At 43.8% G+C, this 12,327-nt stretch overlaps 1 pseudogene; it reads left to right on the top strand.

Annotated features, from left to right (window-relative positions):
• The first annotated feature begins 9,591 nt into the window (after nt 1–9,591).
• LOC117062823 lies at nt 9,592–10,505 on the top strand (annotated as a pseudogene).
• The last annotated feature ends 1,822 nt before the right edge of the window (nt 10,506–12,327 follow it).

Below are 12,327 nucleotides of genomic sequence, written 5' to 3'. Positions count from 1 at the left end.
ACTAACAAACGGCTGTGGTCAACTGCCTTTTCCTCTCCAATTAATTCTCTGCCTTTCTGAGCCTTTGTGTTATATCACAGAGAACTGCGTTTCCCAGGCTCCCTTGCTCTCTGGCTTCCAGGTTGGTTCAGCCAATGGAAAGCTGGGAGAGAGGGAGGAGGTAGAGAGAAGCCAAGGTATCTCTCTCTCTTTCTCTTCTTCCTGTAGTGTCTCTGGCAACAGTTATGTCCCTAGGTGGCTCTCACATCTACCCTGCAGGCCCTCCCTCCATGATCTCAGCTCCCATCAGGCAGCTTCTATGGGGTTTCAGATCCCACCAGATGGCCCCCCCTAGAAGACTCTGTTTCCCTGCGTGGACCCTTACTGGTACCCAGACAATATAAAGGCTGCAGAGCCCACAACCTTAACCTTTTCAGGTGAAAAAACAGATTCAGATTTATATAACTTGCTCTAGTTTGCACAACTAAAGTATAAAACAACCAAGAAAAATTGGGAAAATAAGAAAAACAAGAGGATGTCCTTTTAGATATCAAAAGATACCTTGAAGCTATAAGAATAAAAACAAGGTGGTGCTTACCCTGAATCAGCGGAATAAATCAATGGAACAGAATCCAATTCAGAAACAACAATGGGAATAAAAGAATATTTTACTTCTTAAAGGGGACATTTCAAAAAAGTGGAGAAATGCTGTTAGAGGGATTAATTAACCCATTAATTTGGGGAAGAGCCCCAGAATAAATCTCAAATGGATTGAGGAGTTAAATAACATGAAAGTACCAGAAATAAGTAAAGAAGAACTTAAAAAATATATATTGGGATTAGGAAACTTCTTTCCAAGCAAGACTGAAAAGCCAAAAGCCATAAAGGATAAAGCTAATGAATTTATAATTTGCATAGCAATTTAAAATGTTTGGTACAGGAAAGAACCCAAAGCTCTAAAGAAATCTGTGCCTAGCTGGCTTTGTTTGAGATCTCCACAGTCCTCTGAAAATGGGGAAGGAAACAGACTTGATTTCTTGGGTACTCTTCTTGTTACTGCAGTTCTAGTGCTTCCCCCAGCTGGAGGCACAAGGAGCCTCTTCACAAAGAGAGAACCTGCCTGCTCCTTCATGGGCAGTTTTCATTAGGTCCTAAAGCTGCAAAAATGAGATAAGCTGAAGCCAAAAGGTATTTGGAAAGTGGAGATGAATAGGGCAGGAACTCTGCACTCTTTTTAAAGAACGTTATCTACTTGGCCTACTTATTCTTTGGTCATGAGTGCTTGAGGGAAGGCAAGGACGACATGACAGAGGAGCCTGGGAATAACTGAAAACCTGGGCCTCAAAAGCAGTAGGAGAGAGGTGACATCTCCAGAGCAGCAGGACAGGCAAATGGAGCATTCGGTTCTCAATTCGTTTATATTAGTAACTATAAGACCTTTCGTCTTACACGTGTTTTGTTTTTTGTTTTTTTTTTGAGACAGAGTCTTGCTTTGTTGCCCCGGCTGGAATGCAATGGCATGATCTCAGCTCACTGCAACCTCCTCCTCCCGGGTTCAAGTGATTTTCTTGCTTCACCCTCCTGAGTAGCCGGGATTACAGGCACTTGCCACCATGCCCGGATAATTTTTGTATTTTTTAGTAGAGACAGGGTTTCACCATGCTGGTCAGGCTGGTCTCAAACTCCTGACCTCAGGTGATCCACCCGCCTTGGCCTCCCAAAGTGCTGGGATTATAGGCATGAGCTACCACACCCAGTGTCTTACACATGTTAAAAGAAAATTTTATTTATTTATTTTTGAGACAGAGTCTCCCTCTGTCGCCCAGGCTGGAGTGCAGTGGCACCATCTCAGCTCACTGCAACCTCTGCCTCCTGGGTTCAAGCGATTCTGTTGCCTCAGCCTAAGTAGCTGGAATTACAGGCACCTGCCACCATGCCCAGCTAATTTTTGTATTTTCGGTAGAGATGGGGTTTCACCACGTTGGCCAGGCTAGTCTTAAACTCCTGACCTCAGGTGATCCACCAACCTGGGATTACAGGCATGAGTCCCCATGCCCGGCCAGAAAAAGTTCAGACATTTTAAAGTTAACAGAGTTTAATTGAGTAAAGAATGATTCATGAATCCGGTAACTCCCTGAACCAGAGGGATTCTGGTGCTGCCATGTGGTCAGAGAGGAATTTATGGACAGGAAAAGGAAAATGGGCCAGGCGTGGTGACTCACGCCTCTAATCCCAGCACTTTGGGAGGCCAAGGAGAGCGGATCATCTGAGCCCAGGAGTTCAAGACCAGCTTGGGCAATATGTTGAAACCCTGTCTCTACAAAAAAAAAAAAAAAAAAAAAAAAAATTAGCTGGGCATGGTGGTGTGCACCTATAGTTCTGGCTACTCAGGAGGGTAAAGTGGGAGGATGGCTCGATGCTAGGAGGTGGTGATTGCAGTGAGCCACGATCATCCCACTGCACTCCAGTCTGGAGGATGATAGAGCAAGACTTTGTCTCAAAACAAAACAAAACAAAACAAAAACAAAAAAGGGAAAATGACATACAGAAAATGGAAATCAGACCAGGCGTGGTGGCTCAGGCCTGTAATTCCAGCACTTTGGGAGGCCAAGGTGGGTGGATCATTTGAGGTCAGGAGTTTGAGAACAGGTTAGCCAAATGGTGAAACTCCTTCTCTACTAAAAATACAAACATTAGCCAGGCATTGTGGCGCACATCTGTAAGCCCAGCTACTCAGGAGGCCAAGGCAGAAGAATCTCTTGAACCTGGGAGGCGGAGTTTGCCGTGAGCCAAGATTGCACCACTGCACTCCAGCCTGTACAACAGAGTAAGACTCTGTCTCTAAATAAATAAATAAGTAAAATTGAAAAAGAAAATGGAAGTGAGGTATAGAAATAGCCATGTTGGTTACAGATCAGTGTTTGTCTTATTTGAACATGGTTTGAACAGTTGACCACCTGTGATATGCTAAAACTCAGTGATTGGTACTGTCTGTTTACACATCCAGTTAGGTTACAGTTTAATATGTATACAGACTAAACTTAAAATATGTAAGCAGGCAGCTTTAGGCTAAACTTAATTGAACAATTTTTTCCTTTTAGTCAACCTCAACCTCCTAAAATGAAGAGGTTGACCAAACTTTATATATTGCTGTCACTCTGTCACCATAGCAAGTAGACTTACTTGGTTTCAAATCCCACTGAGAAACAGCAGAAGAGTGTGTTTTATAAGATGAGAACGAAGAATTTAGATTACCTTTTTGTAAAGGTTAGAGCAGAGAGGACTTCTTTATTATACTATAATCCCTTCTTTTCTGGAGAAAAAATTCCTGGTTTCTTTGGGGATCCATATGCTTCCTTAAAGTTTTAGTTTGATTGTGTTGCATTTAGCATGAGGGACTCCATTTGGTTAGATCCACTCTAGCCTGTTGGGGACTAGTGCATGAGTTCAATCCAAAACAGTGGCCTCCCATAATTTTGTTGAACAATTCTCCCCTTTTGGTCATGTTGTCACTTAAGTGAGAGTGTGAGCAAAACATCGCTAATTGCTATTCTCAGTTATGATCATTTTGGGCTTCTGGTCTCAACATGTCTTTCATAGATTACAGTGTCCTCATGATTATGTATTTCTTTGATATTTTGTCATCCCAGTTGAAGAGAGACCATTTGACATTCTATGGATGGCTGCATGTAAATATTTACATCTCCTCACCAGGGAGACGACTATTATGACTACCAGAAGGACAATACCGAGAGTTTGGAGTATGCTGCTTAGCCAGGGTCCCCATGAACTAAACCAACTAAAATTAAATAGATTAAAGAATAAGCTTGATAAAGGGTCCATGAGTTTCAACCAAGCAGCCAGTTTGTTAATCCCCTGCTAATGAATCTCTATAGTACCTGATGTATTCATCCATGTGCAACAAGAAGTGTCAGCAATTGGCTGGGTATGGTGGCTCACACCTACAACCCAGCACTTTGGGAGGCCCAGGCAAGAGGATTGCTTGAGCCCAGGAGTTCGAAACCAGCTTGGGCAACATGGTGAGACCCTGTCTCTAAATATATATATATAGTCAGCAACTGCACGGATTCTTCTCTGTTCACCTAGTAAGTAGCCTAGAGCAGTTCTATTATGTAGCACAACTTTAGCAAGAAATTTAAAGAAGTCTTTAGCACAGTGTTTATAGTACAATCTGCTATAGAGCCTATTATGAGGGACAAATTTCTAATCATTGCCTCATTTACCCCAAATCATGCAAAAAGCAACCTAACAAATGATGCCCATTCAGAAGGGTGAAGGCCTCCTGGCAATGTTGGCTTCAACCTATAATGTAGGTTAAAAGAAATAGACCAATGTTCTGTTTCTGACTGATTATGGAGCTACAAAGGTACCATGAAAATTCCTCACCCACTTTGGCCCTTCATCTTCTATCCATCAAGGCATAAGGTTGCTCATGCATAAGGTTTCTCATGTAAGGTGAAATGCTCCACAAATAAAAGTGTATTTTTTTATATATACTTGGGTATATATGGGTCCACACAAAACTTTTTCTAGTTCTAATCTTCACAGAGGCATAAGCAAGGAAAAAAATTAAGAGAGGTAAGAGTCTCATGATGGCAAAGAAGTCTTGATCTGTGATCTTGAGAAAGCTTTCCACATCTAGGATTCCATCTGCTTCTGGGGAGAAACTTCCCTGGTTAGCTTTACCTTAAGGTCTCCAACAGGTATACAGCTCCAAGAGTCTGGAGGGGCCCTTCTGAGTTGTGAGATTACAGACCCAAGGTTCAAGGTCCTAAAGTTTTGCTGCAGTGTGAGTGGCAAGGGTAGTCTTTCTCTGTTGTTTCTAGAAGACCCAATCTCTGTGTTCTAGATCATGAAGGATTTAATTGTCCTCAGTCAGTGGATCATGAAAAGCTTCCTTTACCTGGTAAAAATGCACTTTGGCATAATGCATTAAAGCCACAGTCAGTCATATCAAAGTTTAGGAGCAGAAGATACATGAGTTTTTGTTTTGTTTTGTTTTGTTTTGTTTTTGTTTTTGTTTTTGTTTTTGTTTTGAGATAGAGTCTCGCTCTGTCAGCCAGGCTGAAGTGCAGTGGCCCAGTCTCGGCTCACTGCAGTCTCCATATCCTGGGTTCAAGGGATTCTCCTGCCTCAGCCTCCAGAGCACCTGGGATTACACGCATGCACCACCATGCCTGGCTAATTTTTGTATTTTTGTGGAGATGGGGTTTCACCATGTTAGCCAGGCTGGCTTGGAACTCCTCACCTCAGGTGATCCACCCGCCTCGGCCTCCCAAACTCCTGGGGTTACAGGTGTGAGCCACCACGTCCAGCCATGAGTTTCTATCATTAGGGGCATAGGCTTTCCAGTGACTGTTTTATAAAGGGTCAACTTATGTTTTCTGCTGAAAGTGGATCTAATTGTCATCAATCTGCAATACCTTTGACCAAGGCAATCCAGTTGATTTACTTAGCTTTGCCTAGTACTATTTTATCTGTAGTTTCTTTTTTTTTTTTTCTTTTTGAGACGGAGTCTCGCTCTGTCGCCCAGGCTGGAGTGCAGTGGCTCGATCTCAGCTCACTACAAGCTCCGCCTCCTGGGTTTATGCCATTCTCCTGCCTCAGCCTCCTGAGTAGCTGGGACTACAGGCGCCTGCCACCTTGCCCGGCTAGTTTTTTGTATTTTTTAGTAGAGACAGGGTTTCACCATGTTAGCCAGGATGGTCTCGATCTCCTGACCTCGTGATCCGCCCGTCTTGGCCTCCCAAAGTGCTGGGATTACAGGCTTGAGCCACCGCGCCCAGCCTTATCTGTAGTTTCTTATTTAACTGTTTTACAATTTGTTCAATGAAACAAATACCTTTATCACTGGAGATTTCTCGAGGAATGCCCCCTGAAAAAAACACATTTCCTAACAAACTTTTAGCTACTGTTAGATCATCAGACTTCTTTCATGTGAAAGCTTCTATACAACCAGAAAATGAGCATTCTGAATGACAATTGAATGAACTCCCTCTATAAATGTTCAAATGGCCAATCAGGTAGCAGAAGTGTACCTGAAGTTTTTATTGTTTCCCCAGAAGTATGGATTTCACAAACCAAACATTGGTCAAAAACCATTTTAGCAATTTAAAACAGTCACACCACACACACACATACACACACACACATGCACACATTTTCTATTTGGATCATTTAATCTCTACCATAATGTGTCATGGAGTACAGAGCTTTTAAGAGTGGAAGATGAGCCGGGCGCGGTGGCTCAAGCCTGTAATCCCAGCACTTTGGGAGGCCGAGACGGGCGGATCACGAGGTCAGGAGATCGAGACCATCCTGGCTAACACGGTGAAACCCCGTCTCTACTAAAAATACAAAAAACTAGCCGGGCGAGGTGGCGGGCGCCTGTAGTCCCAGCTACTCCGGAGGCTGAGACAGGAGAATGGCGTAAACCCGTGAGGCGGAGCTTGCAGTGAGCTGAGATCCGGCCACTGCACTCCAGCCTGGGTGGCAGAGCAAGACTCCGTCTCAAAAAAAAAAAAAAAAAAAAAAAAAAAAAAAAAAAAAAAGAGTGGAAGATGAGGCAGCTGTCCAGGCTATCCATGAGTTTATGCTTAACATTGGGTGTATATCTTCTTCAATACCAATTTTGTTTTTCCAATTTAGGTGAATAGTACTGTTTAATAACTGGGTTGGCCTGGTGTGGTGGCTCACACCTGTAATCCCACCACTTTGGGAGGCCGAGACAGATGGATCCTTTGAACTCAAAGATCAAGACCAGCCTGGGCAACATGGTGAAACCCCATCTCTACAAAAAGTACAAAAACCAGCCAGGTGTGGTGGTGCATGTCTGTAGACCCAGCTACTTGCAGGGCTTAGGTGGGGAGTGGGGAAGGGGTGACGAAGGAGGTTACGGTGAGCCTCAGTTGTACCACTGCACTCCAGCCTGGGTGATAGAGCCAGACCTTGTCTCAAAATAAGTAAATAAATAAAAACTGGGTTATCACAGGTAATCTGACTTGGACCATGGAGTTCATTCAAACTGCGTATACTAACAATTTTGGTACTTGCTGATTTAGCATGAAAATCCGGCAATGGCCAGGCATGGTAGGTCATACTTGTAATCCTATCACTTTGGGAGTCTGAGGTGGGCAGATCACTTGAGTTCAGGAGTTCAAGACCAGCATGGGCAGCATGATAAAATCCTGTCTCTACAAAAAAATACAAAAATTAGCTGGGCTTGGTGGCACATGCCTGTAGTCCCAGCTACTTAGGAAGCAGAGGTTTCAATGAGCCAAGATCATGCTATTGCACTCCAGTCTGGGTGACAGAATGAGACTCTGTCTTAAAAAAAAAAAAAGTGCTTGTCAAGGTCCTTTATATTCTTTCCATGAACCTCCTTGAAGACACAACACTCTGTGATTTTACTTGCTTGTAAAGAACTTTCAGAAAATGCATCAGAATTAAGTAAGTAACTGTGGAAACAATTTAAAATAGCCATAGTTAAAGACCCAATTGACAAGGAAATTTGGTTATTTCTGTGGACTATAATAATTTAACATAACAGCCATAACTGTGACTTATACCGAGACATATCAGAATTTTAGGAAACTCATACAGTTTTATGTTTTTGTTTGTTTGTTTGTTTTTGAGACTAAGTTTTTCTCTTGTTGCCCCGGCTGGAGTGCAATGGTGTGATCTTGGCTCACTGCAACCTCCATCTCCCAGGTTCAAGCTATTCTCCTGCCTCAGCCTCCTGAGTAGCTGGGATTACAGGTGCCTGCCACCATGCTCAGTTACTTTTTTTGTATTTTTAGTAGAGATGGGTTTTCACCATGTTGGCCAGGCTGGTCTCAAACTCCTGACCTCAGGCGATCCACCCACCTCAGCCTCCCAAAGTGCTGGGATTACAGGCATGAGCCACTGTGCCCAGCCAATGTTTGGAACCTACATTAATAACATATCCAAAATGTAATTTGAAAGTTAAACATCAGGTCAGGCATGGTGGCTCATGCCTGTAATCCCAGTACTTTGGGAGGCTGAGGAGGGTGGATCACCTGACATCGGGAGTTTGAGACCAGCCTGACCAACATGGAGAAACCCCATCTCTACTAAAAATACAAAATTAGCCGGGTGTGGTGGCGCATGCCTGTAATCCCAGCTACTCGGGAGGCTGAGGCAGGAGAATCACTTGAACTTGGGAGGTGGAGGTTGCAGTGAGCCGAGATTGCGCCATGGCACTCCAACCTGGGCAACAAGAGCAAAACTTTGTCTCTAAAAAACAATAAAGCAAAACAAAAAAAAAAGAAAGAAAGTTAAACATTATTTCTTATTTTACAATGCTTCCCACGTCACTGAACATATTAAATAAGCCTGCTTATTATCTCTGTTTTGGACGCTGAGGGGCCCCCTGTAGCATTGCAAAGTTAGTTTGTGGCCTAAAAGACTTTGTTTTGAATTTAAAATTTGATTTGAGAAGCCTGTCAAAAATTTTAAAAGTCAAAATAGGAGGCTGGCCACAGTGGACTACGCCTGTAATCCCAGCACTTTGGGAGGCTGAAGGAGAGTTCGAGGCCAGCCTGGCCAGCATGGTGAAAACTCGTCTCTACTAAAAATATAAAAATTAGCTGGGTGTAGTGGTGAGTGCCTGTAATCCCAGCTATGCAGGAGGCTGAGGCGGGAGAATTGCTGAGCCCGGGAGTCAGAGGTTGCAGTGAGCCGAGATCGCACCACTGCACATCAGTCTGGGCGACAGAGCGAGACTCCATCTCAAAAACAAACAAACAACAACAAAAATAGGATAAAATTTATTTAGCCAAAGTGATAATTAAAAGGTTTTTAAAAAGCAAAAACCTTTATTCTTGGATAGAAAAGAGTCTGTTTTTCTAACAATCGAAAGACTTAATAAAGACAGCCTGAGATAGAATCTGTCTCTTCTCTTCCGTTTTTATTTGTTTGTGTCTGTTTTTTGTTTTTTGCAGTTTACTCAAAGGTGAACAAAAATATTTTACTATCTCTTATTAATCCTACACAGGCTGGGCTTGGTGGCTCACGCCTGTAATCCCAGCACTTTGGGAGGCCGAGGCGGGCAGATCACTTGAAGTCAGGAGTTCAAGACCAGCCTGGCCAATGTGGTAAAACCCCATCTCTGCCAAAAATACAAAAAAAATTAGCTGAGCATGGTGGTCCACGCCTGTAATCCCAACTACTTGAGAGGCTGAGGCATGGGAATCGATTGAACCCAGGGGGTGCAGGTTGCAGTGAGCTGAGATTGTGCCGTGGCATTGCAGCCTTGGCAGCAGAGTAAGACTGTCGAAACAAACAAACAAAAACAACAAAACAATACAAAATTCTTACTCAAAAAATAAAATCAAATTTTAGTTCCGTATAATGTATTATCAATACTAAAGTTAACTTTAATGAAACCTTGCCTTTCCTCACTACTTAGAGAAGGGACCATAGATCCATTGTTCTGGATTCCCATCGTAACTTTTTATTTATTTATTTAAAATAGAGATGGGGTCTCACTATGCTACCAGGTCTGGTCTCAAACTCCTGGGTTTGAGCAATCCTCATACCTCAACCTCTCCAAGTGCTGGGATCACAGGCATGAAACACTGTGTCCAGCCCTGTCATAACTTAAAGAGAAACTTTTACAATGTTTGGAGCCTGATTGTTCTGGAAATTAAGGAGAAGGGTGTCCTCAAGTTCCTTGCAGCAGAAAGCCACTTAGGTAGCACCAACCTTGACTTCCAAATGGAACAGCACATCTATCAAAGGAAAAGTGATGGCATCGACATCATAAATCTGGAGAAGCTTCTGCTGGCAGCTTGTGCCATTGAAAACCCCGCTGATGTCAGCATCACATCCTCCAGGAACACTACCTGGTTGGCTGTGCTGAAGTTGTTGCTGCCGTTGGAGCCACTCCTGTTGCTGGCTGTTTCATTCTAGGAACTTTCACTAACCAGATCCAGACAACCTTCTGGGGGCCATGTCTTCTGGTGGTTACTGGTCCCAGAGCTGACCAGTGGCATCCTACATAGGCCTTTTATGTTAACCTGCCTACCATAGCTCTGTGTAACACAGATTCTCCTCTGTACTGTATGGACATAGCCATTAAATACATCAAGAGAGCTCATTCAGTGGGTCTGATGTGGAGGCTGGCCTGGGAAGGTCTGAGCATGCATGACACCATCTCCATTGAACACCCAAGGGAGGTTATACCTGATCTCTACTTTTTTAGAGATCCCGAAGCAATTGAGAAGGAAGGTTGATAAGGAAGAGCTGCTGAAAAAGCTGTGATCAAGAAGGAATTTCAGGGTAAATAGACTGCTCCCCCTCCTGAATTCACTGCTACTCAGCCTGAAGTTGCACACTGGTCTGAAGGCATGCAGGTGCCCTCTGTGCCTATTTAGCAGGTTCCTACTGAAGAGTGGAGTGCTCAGCCTGCCGCAGAAGACTGGTCTGCAGCACCCACTGCTCAGGCCACTAAATGGGTAGGAACAACCACTGAGTGGGTTTAAGCTACTCTTCTATAGTCTCTTAAGCAATGTGGAAATAAGGTTGATGGAAAATAAACATCAGTTTTCTAAAATAAATAAATAATTAAAACCTTATAAATCCATCCAGTTTCAGTCAGCTTTTGACCCACAAGATTTTCACAAACCTTTTATAATCTCTTATACGTTTTTTCTCTATTCTCTTTCTCTTCCCAACTTTCTACATTCATTTAATGTTATTGATATCTTTTTTCTTCATTTAAAAACAACCTTTAAGGCGGGGCACAGTGGCTCATGCCTGTAACCCCAGCACTTTGGGAGGCTGAGGTAGGAGGATCACTTGAGCCCAAGGAATTTGAGATCAGCCTGGGAAACATTGTGAGATTCCATCTTTACAAAAAAAGTTTCAAAATCAGCTGGGTAAGCCAGGCACAGTGGCTCATGCCTGTAATCCTAGCACTTTGGGAGGCTGAGGCAGGTGGATCACCTGAGGTCAGGAGTTCAAGACCAGCCTGACCAACACGGAGAAACTCTGTCTCTACTAAAAATACAAAATTAGCCAGGCATGGTGGCACATGCCTGTAATCCCAGCTACTCAGGAGGCCGAGGCAGGAGAATTGCTTGAACCCTGGAGGCAGAGGTTGTGGTGAGCCGAGATGGAGCCATTGCACTCCAGCCTGGGCAGCAAGAGCAAAACTCTGTCTCAAAAAGAAAAAAAAAGAAAAAAAGAAAAGAAAATCAGCTGGGTGTGGCAGTACACACCTGTAGTCCAGCTACTCAAGAGGCTGAGGTGAGAGGACTGCTTGAGCCTGGCAGGTCAAGGCTGCAGTCAGCCATGATTGCTCCACTGCACTCTAGCCTGAGTCACAGAGTGAGAGATCCTGTCAAAAACAAACAAACAAAGAAAACCTTTAAATAACTTCTTAAATACACTAAATTATTTTTTCTCAACAAATGCACATCTTAATGCCTTTAAAACTTTTATCCCCCCAAATATATCTTGCTTTTCTTTATACATGCTGTATACAGGGTTGTTTTCCTTACATTTAGTAGTTTTTTGGTTTTTTGTGCCCTTTGGGTCCTGAATTTACACATCAGGCATAGAGCTTGGGACAGAGGAAAGAGCTGTGAAGCAAATTCCTGGAGGATCAAACCACATCCAGCACGACCAGGTAGCACAGCTGAGCCAGGGATGATGGGGCCATATTGGGTTTGGCTCTGCCTTGCAGCTGGTAGTCCAAACAGTGAGGACATGCATATTTCTGCAGGCCTCACTATGGTCACCTGTCCAGACCCCAGAATCCAGAGACTCAAAACCAAATACAATCATACAGTAAGATGTGTGCAAGGTTTCAGGAAGCCCAGCAGCCAGACCTTACAGCTTTAGCTCGCAGACAAATCAAGCAAGTTTAAGAAATATTACAGGAGCAGCAGTTTTATGACTTTAAAACATGTAATAGGCTGGGTGCGGTGGCTCACGCCTATAATCCCAGCGCTTTGGGAGGCCAAGGTGAGCAGATCACTTGAGGTCAGGAGTTCGAGACCAGCCTGGCCAACATGGTGAAATCCTGTCTCTACTACAAATACAAAAATTAACCGGATGTGGTGGCATACACCTGTAGTTCAGCTTGGAAGGCTGAGGCAGGAGAATCACTTGAACCTGGGAGATGGAGGTTGTGGTGAGCTGAGATCTCACCATTTGCACTCCAGCCTGGGCAACAAGAGCAAAACTCCATCTCAAAAACAAAAAACAGCCGGGCGCGGTGGCTCAAGCCTGTAATCCCAGCACTTTGGGAGGCTGAGATGGGCGGATCACGAGGTCAGGAGATCGAGACCATCCTGGCTC

The sequence above is a fragment of the Trachypithecus francoisi genome, unplaced genomic scaffold (genome assembly GCF_009764315.1).
Source record: "Trachypithecus francoisi isolate TF-2019V2 unplaced genomic scaffold, Tfra_2.0 Lachesis_group17, whole genome shotgun sequence".
NCBI classification, from domain to species: Eukaryota; Metazoa; Chordata; class Mammalia; order Primates; family Cercopithecidae; genus Trachypithecus; species Trachypithecus francoisi.
The sequence above is the reverse complement of the archived record's forward strand: the minus strand, read 5'-3'. Positions and strand labels throughout refer to the sequence as shown.